Source organism: Chiloscyllium punctatum, chromosome 4 (genome assembly GCF_047496795.1).
Source record: "Chiloscyllium punctatum isolate Juve2018m chromosome 4, sChiPun1.3, whole genome shotgun sequence".
NCBI classification, from domain to species: domain Eukaryota; kingdom Metazoa; phylum Chordata; class Chondrichthyes; order Orectolobiformes; family Hemiscylliidae; genus Chiloscyllium; species Chiloscyllium punctatum.
In genome coordinates this window covers 37990486-38005706 of record NC_092742.1, presented here as the reverse complement: position 1 = coordinate 38005706, position 15221 = coordinate 37990486, and positions in this window count along the sequence as shown.

The following is a 15221-nucleotide window of genomic DNA, read 5'->3' as shown; positions in this document are numbered from 1 at the left end:
GAGCAACATTGTTGATTTTCTAATGTCAAATACCTTATCCCCATATTACCCCTTGATACTGTACAAAAATATAGTGTCAGAATCCAGATGCACATTGACATCTCTACCTCACCAATTTAAGGTTTTCGTGAAGATCTGTAGTTTGGGTTGTGGATGAGGTAGTTGCTTAGCTCACCAGGCTGCTGGGTTATCGTGCACATGTTTCATTACCATGTTGGATGACGTCCGCGAAGTGCTGTTGTTCTGTCCTACTTGGTTTTTATGCAATTCTGTCTTTTGGGGTGAGTATCATTTCTGGGACTTCTCTACAATGGTTTGTACACTGGGTCTATCTCTGTATGTGCTGATGGCCTGTCTAGTTGAAAAGCAGGCTTCCAAGAACACTCTGGCGTCTCTCTAGTTAGCATGTCCTTTGACCATTGAATTGTTGGTGTTCTTGGTCTATGTGTACAGAGCTAAGGGAGAGTGGATCATGTCATTGAGTTGCTAGTTGGTGTTTGTGAAGTTGGATGGCTGTTTCTCGTCCCTTTTTTTTTGATGTAGTGCTTGTTGCAGTTGTTGCAAGGGATTTTGTATACCACGTTGGTTCTACATGTTATAGAGTCATAAATTGTGGATATAGGGTCCTCACCAAGACTAAGGCATGACATTCAAGTCACTAGCAACACACACATTATCCACAAAAAAGCTATCTGGAATTTTAATTGTCCAGAAATATAGTATATAATTATCATTGATTTATAATGCGTTAAATTGGCAAAGTTTTATTAATTTGGCAGAAGTCAAGAGCCCTTGAAATAGCTGCTGAGACAAGATGAATGATCCTGGAATTTAGACAAGCAAAATGCATTTGAAAAGATTAAACAACTCTAATCTCATTAAAAATCTTACTACATTATAATCCACACTTACCAGCTCCATTGTGTCAGGTGCATGCAGGACTGAAAGTAAAAGTATTGTGTGTAAAAGATGGCAAGCACAGACCAGTTTACTATGCCTCTTGAAATTAGCAGATAGAATTATTATGCCATAATAGTGGAGGCATTGTTAACAATTACATGGGTGTGTGAAAATTTCAGATGATGTAGGACTACAGTTCAAAATCAAAACAAGACATTGGTCATTCTTCTGAACACGAGTTCATGAACTGCTGTATTTTGGGCCATACCTTGGAGATTTCTTTTGATTCAATGACAAGGAAAGTACCAAACAATAACACTTTCTTTCCCAAGAATATCATCAAATAGTATGGGAGAGTTTTGACTCCAATGCGGTTGATACCTAAATCACGGAGTCTACCAGCTACTGAAAGGAAGTAAGGCAATAAGGCAAGCACAAGAATTGAGATTAACAAAAGATTAGTTTGGAACTTTTGACTAGAAAGATAGCTAGCCTATAAACCCATCAATCTCACATTGTGCCAGTTCCTTAAACATTGACTTAATCATCAAGAGATGAGTTATACTGAATATTTCAATTGGATCTTCAAATACATTTGTGCATTATGTTGTCGGTTTGCTTGCTGAGCTGATGGGTTTGTTTTCATACATTTAATCACTATGTATGTTTTCATACATTTAATCACTATGCTAGCTACAACAGTGAACCTCCAGTGAAGCAGTGGTGTTCTGTCTTGCTTGCTATTTATGTGGCTTGATTTGTTGTGGTTGGTTATATCATTACCAGTTCTGTTTGAGAGATTGGTAAATAGGATGCAAATTTCTTTATTTGTTAATGGAGTTCAGGTTTGAATGCCAGGCCTCTAGGAAATCCTGTACGTGTCTTTGGCCTGTCCCAAGATGGATGCATTGTTCCAGTCGAACTGGTGTCCCTCTGTGTGTATGTCTTTTGGTGGCGAGTTGGTGTTCATGTATCTAGGTAGTTACTGTTCTGCCTGTTTGTCCAACATAATGTATGTTGCAGTCCTTGCAGAGTATTTTGTATATTAAATTTGTTCTGCTGGCTCTGGGTACAGGGTCCTTTTAAATTCATCAGTCGTTTAGTTTGGTAGTACACTTGTGGGCTACCATATTGCGTCTGGACCTGAGTAGTCTGATGTTCATCTCTTCCTTCTGAATTGGCTTTGATGTATGTTCGGGTGACTAGTGTCTCTGGGTGTGTTGCCTTCTTGGTTAGGTCCATTGTGAAGGTGGACTATGCTTGTCAGGTAACTGTTCTTGAATATGTTGTATAGGTGTTTCTTCTCAGTTTCTCTGGGTTCTGTGATGCTGCAGTGTGTTGTGGCTCTTCTTGAGGTTCTGATGCAGCTCCTTTTTGGTTGTTGGGTTGGTTGCTTCTTAGTTGAGTACCTGGTCAATGTGTGTGACTTTCCTGTAAATGCTGGTCTGCAGTTCTCCATTGTCTTTTCGTTCTACCATGCTGTCTAAGAAGGGGAGTCAGTTATTGGTCTCATCCTCTGGTGAACTTTATGCCAGTAAGGATGTTGTTTGTGTTTGTGGGTTTCTTCTAGTTTGTTGCGTTTTGTGATTTTTTTTTTATAAAAAAGCTGTCATCCACGAATGGATCTAATCTCTGCATAACGGTTCTGCTAGAAGTCCTGATATTGGTGATCCCACAGGTGCCCCATTAATTTGTTTGTATATCTCTTGTTGTTGAAGGTAAAGTGGATTGTGAGGCACAGGTCCAGGATGTTTTACTTGCTGACGGAGTTGGCGCTGTCATGTGTTTGTATCTATGGTTAGTCTAGCAGTGAGGCCAGTGTTTCTCTGGCTAGGATGATTATTAATTTGAATAGGACCGTCACGTTGGAGGAAACAATGACCTCTTCCTCTATCTTGGTGTTAAGGAATTCTTGGGTGGAGTGGATTGAGTCTTCCACTAGGTGTTTTAGTTTTCATTGCAGTTCCTTTGCTTGCCTGTATGTCATTGTGCTAGAAAGTGAGACTATGGGTCTGAGGTGAGCCCCTTGTTGTATACCTTTTGGTAATCCATAGAAATAGGGTGTGTTGGATTCTTTTTGGTTTCATTCTTTGGAGGTCTGGTTAATTTCACCTGGCCTATGTAGTTTCCTCAGGGTATGATGTTTTGCAGTTTTCTGGGTGTGGAGTCTGGTCCATTGCCACTTGTTGGTACATGATAGTATTTGTTCGCTTTTCCAAAATACTGTGATCTGTTCAGGAGATAGTCGTGCGCCCTTTGTCTGCAGGTAGGATTACAATATTTGAGTCTTTCCAGGGTTTTCCTTTCCAGTGTGTTGAGGGTGTTCCCTTCTTTCTTTTTTGCTTAGTGTTTGCACCACCCTCTGATGGCCTGCTGGTTTTCTTCCATAAGTCTGTTATTTTTTAGGGTGGATTCCAGTGCTGCTAGGAAGTCCTTTTCGTCCACATTCCTGTAGTTCATCTCTTGTACCAGGACAGCTTTTTCAGTGTCTAGTGTGGTCAGTCAGATAGGTTCTTTATCCAGTCTTTGATTTGTCCACGTCATTGATGATGTTACCTAGCATGGTGACAAAACATCTGAGAACCCGTCAGCTCAGCGAGCAAACCAATCCACGTACAAATCTCCAAGATCTCAAACATTAGTACATTAGTGTTTTAGTGTAGTGTGAAAGTACAACAATCGGTTATGCCAGGTCTCTCTCTCACTCCAAAAGAAGTGATTTTATAACTGCATTCCTTGTGCTATAACAGTAGCAACATTGGTTCCTTTTGTTCTTATGTTCCACCAAAGCCAAGGGAGTACTTGGGAATAGAGTTGGAATTCAAAAGAAAAACCTTCTAATTCAACACGAATTGAGGTCAACAGTTTGCATTGCTTCACAGCCACTGTAGTCATTAAGAAGAATTTATTTTACTTTGGCAGGACATTGCAAGTTGTGGTACAAAGGAGCAATTTCAAAATACAACTTCATTCATGTCACCAGTTTGCCTTACTATTCTCAAGCAAATGAAAACACTCGAAGGAAGCTACGGTAGGAAGCAAGAGCTGGCTATGATAAATTGAGACACATTATGTCAAGGGTTGATGGTGGATAGGCAATGGTAAACACTTAAAGAGCACGTGAAGGAACTGTGAAAATCATCTGGTGCAAAAATAAAATTAGGTGGCCTGAATGTGGCTAGCAGGAGAAATTAAGATAAGTGTTAAATACAAGAAAGGAGCAGACAAATTGGTCAAAAACAACTGAGGATTGGGAACAGTTTAGATACCAGCAAAAGAACAAACTGGATTGATTTAGCAGAGGAAAATACAGTTTGAGAGCAATTTACAAACTGATTGTTAACGGTTCTTAGGTATGTGAAGAGAGATCAGTTAGTCAAACAGGGCAAGTCATAATGGGAATAAATCTCAGAATTTTTAAATACACTGTTTAGTGCTACGTTCACAAAGGAGGTCACCAATATCATTTCAAAAATGTTAGCAAACTATAGGAAATCTGCGTTAGTTGGGAAAATTGATGGGATTAAAGGCTGATTAAATTGCAGAGTACTTCAGGAAATGGCACTCTAAATAGTAGATGCAATAGTATCACTTTAAGATTCTATAGATGCTAGAATAGTTCCTATGGATTGGACAGTCACTAACAACCCCACTATTTAAAAAAATGATAAGAAAATGGGGAATTATAGATTTGGTTAGTTTGACATTGGTGGTGGAGAAAATGATAAGAGTCTGTTATAAAAGATTTAATATCAGAATTTGATATATAGTGACAGGATAGGACAGAATCAACATGGATTTATGAATGGGAAATCATGTTTGACAAATCTGGAATTTTTCAAAGAACTGGCTAGTAAAATTGATAAGGGGAAGTTAGTGAATGTGGCTTACTGGGACTTTTAGAAGGTTTCAATAAGGTTCCACATAAGAAACTAGGAATGTAAAATTAAAGTCCATAGGAGTTGGGATAGAGATTGACATGGATAAAGAACTGGCTGACCGATTTAGGAATGAAAGACCAGGAATAAATGGATCCGACGAGTGACTAGTGGGATATCTAAGTTTGTGGATGACATAAAACTGGTTGGGAAAGTGAATGGTGAAAAGGATAGGGATGCTTCAAGTGTTTGGATAAAGTGAATGGGCAGGCAGTTTATAATCTGGATAAATGTGAGGTTATCCACTTTTTTATAAAAAAAACAGGAAGGCAGGTTATTATATGAATGGTGATAAATTGGGAAATGGGGAGTTGCAATAGAACTGGGTGTTATTGAATGCAAGTTGCTGAAAGTGAGCAGGTAGGTGCTGCCACCTTCACTGGTAGCAAAGGGCATGTTGGTTTTCATAGATAGAGGATTTTAAGTACAGGAGTAAGGATGTCTTGTTGCAATTGTTCAACACCAGGTTATAGTCCAACAGGTTTATTTGAAAGTACAAGCTTTTGGAATGCTGCTCCTTTGTCAGGTAGCTACCAGATGAAGGAGTACAAAAGCTTGTACTTTCAAATAACACCAGATTGTAATCCAGGGGTGGCAAGGTGGCTCAGTGGTTAGCACTGCTGCCTCACAGCACCAGGGTCCCAGGTTCGATTCCAGCCTCTGGCAACTCTCTGTGCGGAGTTTGCACGTTCTCCCTGTGTCTGTGTGGGTTTCCTCCGGGTGCTCTGGTTTTCTCCCACAGTCCAAAGATGTGCAGGTTAGGTGAATTGGCCATGCTAAATTGCCCATAGTGTTCGGTGCATTAGTCAGAGGGAAATGGGTCTGGGTGGGTTACTCTTCGGAGGGTCAGTGGACTGATAGGGCCGAAAGGCCTGTTTCCACACTAGGGAATGTAATCTAATCAAACAGGTTTGTGTGATTTTTAGCTTTTTCCACCCCAGTCCAACACTGACCCTCCACATTATTGTTGTAATTGTTTGGGGCCTAGGTGAAATCACATCTGGAGTACTGTGCAGTTTTTGTCTCTTTTATGAGGAAGGATATTCTGGCTATGGAGGGAATGCAACAAAAGTTTACCATATTGACTCCTGGGATGACAGTAATCATGTATAGAGAGAGACTGGATCAATTAGAACTATATTTGCTAAAGGATGAAGGGGCAATCTCAGAAACCTATAAAAGTCTTCCAGGCCAAGGCAGGATAAATGCAGGAAAGTTCTTCCTGATGAGCAGGCAGTCCAGAACCAGGGGTCATGGTTTAAGGAAATATGAACCAAACCATTTTGGACTGAGACGAAGAGAAATTTCTTCACCCAGAAAAGACTGAGTTGGTTGAATATCACTTTGTGGCAATTACTTTCTTTAGCCCCAAGAATTATATCTATATCTTTGAAAACAAAGGCAATAGGAAGAAAGCAGAACGCAGCCACTGAGTTGAAGGTTGAATGATCATATAGGGTGGCAGAACAAGCTCAAGAGGGACAAATGGTTGCCTCTTTTTCCTATTTTGTAATGTTTACTGAAAATCAACAAAATTCTCAATTTTCTTTGAGTTAACACTCTTCACCATTGCTAAATGGATTGCTTATGGATAGGAGATTGCTTCCATGGGCAAGAGACTGTGAGAGAGGATGTACATTTTTTTGAAAAACAAACACAACTGAGGTGTATATAGTTGTGACATGTAATCATCACGAGAAACCATATGTACTAAATATAATTAAACAGAAAGTCAGTAGAAACTTTGACTTACTATTCAGGACAAAGCCCTACAGCCATCCAGGAAAAGAACTTGTTTCTATTATTGATCTGCAGACACTGTCATCCTCACCACTTGCCTTCCCACCTATTTTTTTTTTTAAACAGCAAACATGGCTGTAGTAAATTCTGTAGTAAATTTCCTGAGCAAGTTATTTATATTTTAAATAGTGCTCTCAAGCCCTGAACCTTGTAACACTCCTGCGGTTGCAGGTTGCCATCCTGTAAATGCAGCCCCACCTCATGCATACTTATAAGACCATAAGAAATAAGAACAGGAATACACTATTCAGCTCCTTGGGCCTGCTTCACCATTAAATAAGAACGTAACTGATCTGACATTCCTCACATCTACTTTCTTGATTTTATTCCCTCATAACTCTTGATTCCCCAACTGATCCAGAACCTATTTCACCCAAAGGTTCTGCCCCCACAGCTCTCTGTGGCAAGGAATTGCAGTCTCTCAACTCTTTTGGGGGGGTGGGGGGAGAAAATTCCCCCTTATCTCAGTCTTACATTGGCACTCATTTATTTATTCTCTGAAACTGTGCCCTCTGGTCATTTCTTCTCCAAAGAAGGGAAACAAACTCTCTCAGCACCTACCTCGTCAAGCCCCTTAAGAATTCTGTATGTTTCAATGAAGTCACTGCTCATTTTTTTGAAATTCCAATGAGTGGAGTCTCAACATGTTTAGCCTTTGCGCACAAGACAATCCCTCCATACCAGGCATCATCTGAGTGGACCTTCTCTGAACTGCTTCCAATGAAATATCTTTCCTTAAATAAGGGGACTGAAACTTCTCAATACTCCAGACATGCTCTCACCAGCACCTAGTATTGTTATGGTATGACTTCCCTACTCTCATACGCCAATTCCCTTGAAACAAAGGCCAATGCACTTGTTTTGTGGACAAGTTAGCACACATGGCCCCCACCCCCCCCCCCCCCAGCTTTGCAGCTTTTTGCCATTTTTTCAAATAATATTGTTCTTTTGTTCTTCCAAAATAAACAAATACACATTTTCTTACATTATACTTCGTTTGCCAACTTTTTGCCCACTTACTTAATGTATCAATATTTCTCTGTAATTTGTTTGTAACCCCCTTACAACTTGCCACCCATTTTTGCATTATCTGCAAATGTGGCTACAATACATGCACTTCCTTCCTCCAAGTCTTTAACGTATTATTGTAAATTGTTGTGGTCCAAGTAGTGATCCCTGTGGTACCTACTGGTTACAGGTTGCCAATCTGAACAAGAACTCCCTTACCCCACAGTTTCTTGCCCATCAGCCAATTTGCTATCCAATGTACCATCTCCAATACCATTGGCTCTTATCCTGTGACTTAACCCTTTTGTGAGTTTTTTTTTGTCCAATGCCTTCTGAAGGTCCAAATACTACACTTCTATTGGATCCCCTCTATTCACTCTTTGAAACTTACTTGGAAAAACTCTTAATAGTCAGACACTATTTCAGGGCTATGCTTGATAAGATTGTTTTCGATGTAAGACACAAAAATCAATGGGAATTTAAGTAGCCTAACCTATGGGACCTTTTCATGTGCCTCCGGAAACCCAAATATATTACAACCACTGCTTCCCCTTACCTATCCTGCTTGTTATCTCCTCAAAGAATTCTAATAAATGTCTGGCATGATTTTCCCACATTAATCAATGCCGTCTCTGCTTGATTATATTGTTTCTTTAAATGCTCTGCCATTAACACGTCTTTATCATAGATTCTAACATTTTCCCAATAACAGATGTTAAGCTATAGTTAAGACTTTGTGTCTCCTTCCTTTTTTTTGAATGAAGGTGTTCTATTATCTTGACAACAGTACACATTACAGAAGAGGCAGTACTCTAGGTCTTAAAAACATAAAAGTGGATAAATCTCCAGGATCTGAACAAATATCCCAGGATGTTGTGGGAAGCCATGGAAGAAATTGTAGGGCCCCTAGCAGAGATTTGTATCATTTCCAGCCACAGGTGAGAAGCTGGAGAACTGGAGGCTAATGTTGTGTATTTATTTAAGAAAGGCTGTAAGGGGAAGCCTAGAAACACTACTGAATCTGACCTCAGTAGTTGGGTAAGTTTATAGAGGGGATTGTGGGAAAGAGGATTTATGTGCACTTGGAGAGACAAAGATTGATTGGGGGTAGTCAGCATGGCTTTGTGTATGGGGAATTGTATCTCAAACTTGAAATATTTGAGGACTTAACCATAAAGATAGCTGACTCCAGTGCGATAGATGTTGTCTACGTTGACTTTAGTAAAGCCTTTGACAAGGTTCCGTATGGTAGATTTGTCAGTAAAGTTTGATCATGTGATTCAGGGTCAGCTTGCCAATTGATTACAAAATTGGCTTGATGGTAGGAGATAGACAGTGGTCATGAGGGTTTGTTTTTCAGACTGGATACGTGACCAGCAATGTTCGGTCGGGATCAGTGCTAGGTCCACTTTTGTTTATCATTTATATAAATGATTTGAATGAGAATTTAGGAGGCATGGTTAGTAAATTTGCAGATGACACCATAATTGGGGCAGCATGGTGGCTTAGAGTTAACACTGCTGCCTCACAGCACCAGGGACCTGGATGACTCCCACCTCGGGTGACTGCCTGTGTGGAATTTGCACATTCTCCCCACGTATGCATGGGTTTCCTCCAGGTGCTCTGGTTTCCTCCCACAATCCAAAGATGTGCAGGTCAGGGGAATTGGCCATGTTAAATTACCCATAGTGTTGGGTGCATTAGACAGCGTTAAATATAGGGTATGGTAATGGGGTCTGGGTGGGTGACTCTTCAAAGAGTAGGTGTGGACTTGTTGGGCCACAGGGCCTGTTTTCATACTGTAGGTAATCTAATCTAATTGGTGATATAGTGGACAGTGAAGAAGGTTATCTAAAATTATAGAGGCATCTTGATCAATTAGGCCATGGAGCGACAGATGCAGTTTAATTTAGATAAATGTTAAGGCAAGGGTTAGACTTTACACAGTTAACGGCCGAGCTCTGGGTATGGTTGTCGAATAGTGACATAGGGGTTCAGATACAAGTTGCAAGCTGCATCACAGGTAGATAGGGTGGTTAAGAAGGCTTTTAGTACACTTGCCTTCATTGCTCAGACCACTGAGTATAGGAGTTCAGATGTCATTTTGAGGCTGTACAGGGTGTTGGTGAGGCCACTTTTGGAGTAGTGTACAGTTAGGATATTATTATTCAGAGGGGTTTCAGAAGGGATGTACAAGAATGTTGTTGGGACTGGAAAGTTTGATTTATAAGGAGAGTCTGGATAAGCTCTGATCTTTTTGACTGGAATGTAGGAGGTTGAATAGTGACTTTATAGAAGTTTATAAAATCATGAGGAGCAGAGATAAGATGAATAGCAAAGGTTTGTTTCTCTAGGGTAGGGGAGTTCAGAACTTGAGGATTTATTTTTAAGGTGAGAAGAGAAAGATTTAAAAGGTACTTGAGGGTCATGTTTTATTTTTTCACATGAATGGGCTTTCAGAGATAAGAGGTTGGTGGTGGTGGAGGATGGTTTCATGGTCTGAAAGCCGGTGACCAGCAATGACTTGATTGTGAATATAGGTGGAATAATTAGTAAGTTTACAAATGACACCAAAATTGGAGTGTTGTGGACCATGAAGAAGGTTATCTCTGAGTACAATGGGATCTTGACCAGATGGGCCAAGGAGTGTCAGATGGGGTTTAATTTAGATAAATGTGAGGTGCTGTATTTTGATAAGGCAAATTAGGGTGGGACTTATATAGTTAATAGTAGGGTACGGAGGAATGTTGCCAAAGAGGCATTGGGGTTCAGGTTCATAGTTCCTTGAGCCGCAGGTAGACAGGGAGTGAAGAAGGTGTTTACTATCCTTGCCTTTATTGGTCAGTGCATTCAGCAAGGGGGTTGAGGTGTCATGTTGTGGTTGTACAGAACATTGGTGAGGCTAGTGCTCAGTTCTGGTCTCCCTGATGTCAGAAAAGTGTTGTAAACCTTTCCTGCACCCTTTAGAGTTTAACAAGGATGTTGCTGGGATTGGCAGGCTTGAGTTATAGAGAGAGACTGAATAGGGTAGGCCTAGTTTTCCTGCAGCATTAGAGGCTGAGGGGTGACCTTGAGAGATTTATAAAATTGAGCACAGATAGGTTGAATAGATTTAAGGTGAGAAGGAAAAGATTTAAAAGAGACCTAAGGGACAATATTGTTACACAGAGGGTGATGCATGTATGGAATGAACTGACAGAAAAAATAGTGGAGGCTTGTACAAATACAACACTTTAAAGACATTTTGATCGGTATATGAATAGGAAGGGTTTAGAGGGATATGGGCCAAATGCTGGCAAATGGTTCAGTTACCACTAAATTGTCATAAAAGGCTCAGGCCCAAGCTTGATGGGGCGAAATTGGTTGAGAAAGGTACACCTAGATTAGCTCATCATTTTTCAATCAGAAAATGGCTATCCTGAGTGAAGTACTAATTAAATACCTGGAGGTTTTTCAACAAGTTTTAGGGACTATCTAAGGAGCCAAGGCCACCTGGTATATCGACCAGGAAGCAATTCCTCTTATTTCTGCCTCCACTTTTGCCCATGAGAAGGCTGAAAAGTGAAGGAATCATCAAACCAGACCAGTTTGCAAATTGGTAGCTCCAGCCATATACCATAGACTGAACTCTAACGAGTCAGTTTGCCTTCATGGGGATTTTAAACAAACGGTAAAGAGTTTATTTTTTTGCTGGATACATACGGAATCCCTAGCATAGAGGATTGATATACAAAGCTTGCAGGAGGGCTGTCTTTCACGAAGCTGGACACGAGCCATACTTTTTTGCAATTGTGGTTAGATGAGGATTCCCAGAAGAATGCTACAATTAAAATTCATAAGGGTTTGATACCCCAAATGGCAATCTCATGGGTATCATTCACCTGTACAAAAGTTTCAGCAGGCAATGGAAACATTTTACAAGAGCTACCCCATTTATATAGATGACATAATAATAACAATGAAGAACAATATGCAGTATTTAGAGAACTTGGACATAATCTTTAGATGTTTCTCCTAGGAGGGTATTTGCCTTAGAAGGGAAGAATGTACATTGCAGGCACCCAAAAAGACTTACTTGAGCTACAGGGTTGACAAGACCAGGCTACATCCATTGGGAGATAAAGCGAGGGCAATCCAAGGACCTCCAGCTCCCACATCACTAATGGAGTATAGGTCACTCTTTCGGATGGTGAACCATTACGGAAAGTTCATACATAACCTGGCCTCCGTCTTGGCGCCTTTGTATTAACTCAAAGGGTGAGTCTTGCAAGTAATCATATAGCCAAGACATCGCCTTCAGGGAAGGGAAGAAACAGCTATCATCTTCTAAGTTATAGGAACACTACCATCCCAAGCACGATCTGGTATTCATATGCAATGCTCCCCTTTTGGCATCAGGGTGGCATTAGCTCATAGATGGTCTAAACTTAACACCCAAGTGTATGCATGCAGGACTTTGGATAATGCAGAGGGTAAACACAGAGAAGGAAGGTTTGGAAATTATATTTGAAGTCAGGAAGTTCCACTAATACCTTTACAGGTGTAAATTTGTAATAAAAGCAGACTACAAACTCCTGCTAGGTCTCCTTCAAGAAGACAATAAAGTGCTGCCCATAGCTTCAGCTGAATTCAGCACTGAACACTAATACCAACTGTGTATAATTACAAGTTGGAACACTATCTGGGAGGCCAAGCAGCAAATGAAAATGCATTGAGCTGCCTCCCACCGGCAGATACACCACTGCCACTGGAACAGTCCATAATGATTTTAAATTTTCTGGACACACTTCCATTCACAACTAACAATATCAGACTTCGGACACAAAGATCTGGTCCTAGCAAAACAAACAGTTGGTGGTGAAGGGGGAAAGCAAAGGGCCATCACGAGTAGAATTGAAACTTTTGTGGACCCAGAGAGACCAGATCACAGTCGAGGATGGCATATTATTATGGGGAGTAACAGTGAATGTCCTGAGCAAAGATCATAAGTGATGCATAAATGTGTTCCTCTGAGACAGGCAAGAAGGGGTAAGATAAAGGAACCTTGGATGACAATAGCGGTGGAGCTTCTCGTCAAAAGAAAGAAGGCAGCTTATGTAAGGTGGAGGAAGCAAGGGTCAAGCTCAGCTCTAGAGGATTACAAGCAGGCGAGGAAGGGGCTCAAAAATGGTCTGAGGAGAGCCAGGTGGGAGCACGAGAAAGGCTTGGCAGAACGGATTAGGGAGAACACAAAGGCATTTTACACTTATGTGAGGAATAAGAGAATTGTCAAAGAAAGAGTAGGGCCAATCAGGGATAGCATTGGGAACTTGTGCGTGGAGTCTGAGGAGGTAGGGGAAGCCCTAAATGAGTTTTTTGCTTCTGTCTTTACGAAAGAAACAAACTTTGTAGTGAATGAAACCTTTGAAGAGCAGGTGTGCATGCTGAAATGGATAGAGATAGAGGAAGCTGAGGTGCTGAAAATGTTGTCAAACATTAAGATTGACAAGTCGCCAGGCCCAGACCAGATTTGTCCTCGGCTGCTTTGGGAAACGAGAAATGTGATTGCTTCGCCGCTTGCGAAGATCTTTGCATCCTTGCTCTCCACTGGAGTCGTACCTGAGGACTGGAGAGAGGCAAATGTAATTCCTCTCTTCAAGAAAGGAAATAGGGAAATCCCCGGCAATTACAGACCAGTAAGTCTCACGTCTGTCATCTGCAAGGTGTTAGTCATAAATTCTATCCCTCAGAATCCTTTCTATCTGGAAGAGCATGGCTTGATTAAATGCAGTCAACAGGGCTTTGAGAGGGGCAGGTCATGCCTCGCAAACCTTATCGAGTTCTTTGAGGATGTGACTAGAAAAGTTGATGAGGGTCGAGCTGTGGATGTGGACTTCAGCAAGGCATTTGATAAGGTTCCCCATGGTAGGCTCATTCAGAAGGTCAGGAGGAATGGGATTCAGGGGAACATAGCTGTCTGGATACAGAATTGGCTGGCCAACAGAAGACAGCGTGTGGTAGTAGAAGGAAAATATTCTGCCTGGAAGTCAGTGGTGAGTGGTGTTCCACAGGGCTCTGTCCTTGGGCCTCTACTCTTTGTAATTTTTATTAATGACGTGGATGAGGGGTTTGAAGGATAGCTCAGCAAGTTTGCAGACGGCACAAAGGTTGGAGGTGTCATTGACAGTATAGAGGGCTGTTGTAGGCTGCAGCGGGACATTGACAGGATGCAGAGATGGGCTGAGAGGTGGCAGATGGAGTTCAACCTGGATAAATGTGAGGTGATGCATTTTGGAAGGTCGAATTTGAAAGCTGAGTACAGGATTAAGGATAGGATTCTTGGCAGTGTGGAGGAACAGAGGGATCTTGGTGTGCAGGTACATAGATCCCTTAAAATGGCCACCCAAGTGGACAGGGTTATTAAGAAAGTATATTGTGTTTCGGCTTTCATTAACAGGGGGATTGAGTTTAAGAGTCGTGAGATCTTGTTGCAGCTCTATAAAACTTTGGTTAGACCGCACTTGGAATACTGTGTCCAGTTCTGGTCACCCTTTTCTAGGAAAGATGTGGATGCTTTGGAGAGGGTTCAGAGGAGGTTTACCAGGATGCTGCTTGGACTGGAGGGCTTATCTTATGAAGAGAGGTTGACTGAGCTCAGACTTTTTTCATTGGAGAAGAGGAGGAGGAGAGGGGACCTAATTGAGGTATATAAGATAATGAGAGGTAAAGATAGAGTCGCTAGCTAGAGACTATTTCCCATGGCAGAAATGGCTAACACGAGGGGTCATAATTTTAAGCTGGTTGGAGGAAAGTCTAGAGGGGATGTCAGAGGTGGGTTCTTTACACAGAGTCGAGAGCATGGAATGCTTTGCCAGCAGCAGTTGTGGAAGCAAGGTCATTGGGGACATTTAAGATACTGCTGGACATGCATATTGGTCACAGAAATTTGAGGGTGCATACATGAGGATCAATGGTCAGCACAACATCGTGAGCTGAAGGGCCTGTTCTGTGCTGTACTGTTCTATGTTCTATACACTGAATAATAAAAGCTTTACTGATCTTTACTGCGGCCGCAGTTGGAATATTGTGTGCAGTTCTGGTCGCCACATTACAGGATGTGGAAGCATTGGAAAATGTGCAGAGGAGATTTACCAGGATGTTGCCTTGTCTGGAGGGAAACTCTTATGAGGAAAGGCTGAGAAATTGGAGTCTGTTCTCATTGGAAAGATGAAGGCTAAAAGGGGATTTGATAGAGACATACAAGATGATCAGAGGATTAGATAGGATAGACAGTGAAAGTCTTTTTCCTAGGATGATGACGTCAGCTTGTACGAGGGGGCATAACTACAAATTGAGGGATCACAGATTTAAGACAGATGTCAGAGGCAGGTTCTTTACTCAGAGTGGTAAGGGCATAGAATGCCCTGCCTGCCAATGTGTTAACTCAGCTACATTACGGAGATTTGAACAATCCTTGGATAAGCACATGGATGATGATGGGATAGTGTAGGGGGTGTGAGCATAGATTAGTTCACAGGTTGGCGCAACATCGGAGGGCCAAAGGTCCTGTTCTATCTCTTCATTCTGTACAGAAAC